The following is a 2,072-nucleotide window of genomic DNA, read 5'->3' as shown; positions in this document are numbered from 1 at the left end:
GAGGGAGAGGGGCTGGGGGTCTAGGGCAGGGGATTCTGGGCCTCAGGGAAGTGGGGGCCGAGGGAGCTGCAGTCCCCACAGAGATGGAGGGTGGGGGTACCAGCTAGGGCCCAGGTCTGAAATGGGGTGCAGGGTGGGTCTTGGAGGGTCCTGGCAAGGAAGTGGGGAAGACTGGACCGGTGGGAGGTGGGGTACAGCTGGGGAGCAGGATGGTGGAGGAGGCCCGGGCGCTGTGCCCAGCCCTGGGGTTCTGGATGGAACAGAGGTGGTTAGATGGCATTTCAGGGCCGCCTCAACTGGCTGGGACCGGGCTGGAGGGGTGGGGGTGGAGGCCGGGCGGGGGGCGGGGAGGGGGAGAAGGCGGCACACCGTACAGGCCTCCCCTGCGTCTTGCAGGGGCGCCCGAGGAAACACCTGGCTTGTGGGGAGGCTTCCTGGAGCTAGTGTCACCAAGGGAGCCCCGGCAGCGCAGGGCCACCCGCGGCCCCCACCGACGACACCCAGCGACCGCGCAGAGACAGACGGTAGCGGCCCCGCCCCGATTTCCATGACAACCCCGCGGAAACAAACACGGAGGCGCGACCCGCTCCGCACGCAGGAAGTGGAACGCGCCCTCCCGGGCCAGAACCCGGCAGTGGGAGGGCACTGCGTCCCTGGCAGGGCCGGGCCGATCCTCCCTCCAGGCGACCCCGGCAGCCCTCGCCCCACCCCCCCAGGGCGGGCCTTCACACGAGAATAGGCCCCGCCCTTCCCCGGGTTTTGGGGAAGGGCGTGCCGCAGATCAAGTCTTCCCCTACGCAGTTTCCCCTGGAGCCTCCTGGAGGAGGGGTCCCGGCTGTGCACTCTGCAGCCCCTAACCGGCCGGACAACAGGAATTTCCCATCCGACACCGGGAGCCCTCAGCGAGGGCGGGCCTGGGGGTGCTCAGGGAAGCCTGAGTTCTCCCCCAAACGACCCCCCAACCAAGGAGCCTCGTGCTGGCGGGAGGGAGGTGGGAATGTGGAGGGGTGTTGTCCCAGCCCCTCCTCCGAGCGTGCTTGCCCGAACCTCCCCTCTGCCTGGGGTGGGAACTGGGCGCCCTTGGGGCACCTGCTCCAGCGCCTCCCACCCCCAGGGCAGGCCGACCCACCCTGCACATCCTGGCTGCGCTCCAGGCGCCGGCCAGGTACGAGGAGACGCTGCCGCCCACGCTGGGCGCCTGGACTGGCCAGGAGGAGGGCGGCTTGGCACTGCAGACACCAGGAGCCGGCCCTCCACCCCAGGGACACGGATGGCTGCTCGAGGGACAATGAGCCGGGCACCCAGGCTCAGCTGTGTCTGGGCCCGCGTACTGGAGGGCGGGCCAGGCACGGGCCTGTGCCACGGGCTGGGGCGCTGGGAGCTGTCCCTGGGGGCAGGGCACGTGGGGAGCCGGCTGCCTATGGTGCTGGGGACACGGGCCCAGACTGAGCAGGCCCGGACGATGCTTCTGGCTCGGGGAGGGCGAGGCATCTGGGGGTGGGGTGCTGGGAGCAGGCCAGGGCAGGGCTGAGCACTGGAGGGCAGGTCTCCGAGGGTTCTGCCCCCCGCGCCCAGCGTGGAAGAGAAGGGGCGCCCTCTGGTGGGCTGCCCGGGAGCCAGCAGGTAAAGGGAAAGCAGACTAGGAGGAGAGCCCTCCTCCCAGCTACTCAGAGTTCCTGGTTGCAAAGGCAGAGCCTGGACAGCCTGGGGAGGCCAGAGGTGACTCCGTCAACACTGCAAGCCCAGATGCAGGAATGCTGTTCAGGCAGGAGCCCCTAGGCCCCTCCTTCAGACTGCCCACATTCTGTCCCTGGGCTCCCACCAATGCCGGGGCCGGCCGACCACGCTCAGCCTCACTCCCCCTAAACCCTCTGTACTTCCAGGCTCCTCCTGGGCTGAAGGCCCACCTCGTCCCTGACCACCCTTCACCGGCTTCTCCCCCTGCAGAGGACCCCTCCTCTGGTCACCTGCCCCCTCTCCCTCCACATGCCATGCCCTCTGCTCTTTCCCGAGGCTGACCTCTCCCTCTGGGTCTCTGATGGATCAGAGGACCCCCTGGTTTTGGTGCCTAT

The sequence above is a fragment of the Neophocaena asiaeorientalis genome, unplaced genomic scaffold (genome assembly GCF_003031525.2).
Source record: "Neophocaena asiaeorientalis asiaeorientalis breed wild unplaced genomic scaffold, Neophocaena_asiaeorientalis_V1.1 scaffold476, whole genome shotgun sequence".
NCBI classification, from domain to species: domain Eukaryota; kingdom Metazoa; phylum Chordata; class Mammalia; order Artiodactyla; family Phocoenidae; genus Neophocaena; species Neophocaena asiaeorientalis.
The sequence above is the reverse complement of the archived record's forward strand: the minus strand, read 5'-3'. Positions refer to the sequence as shown.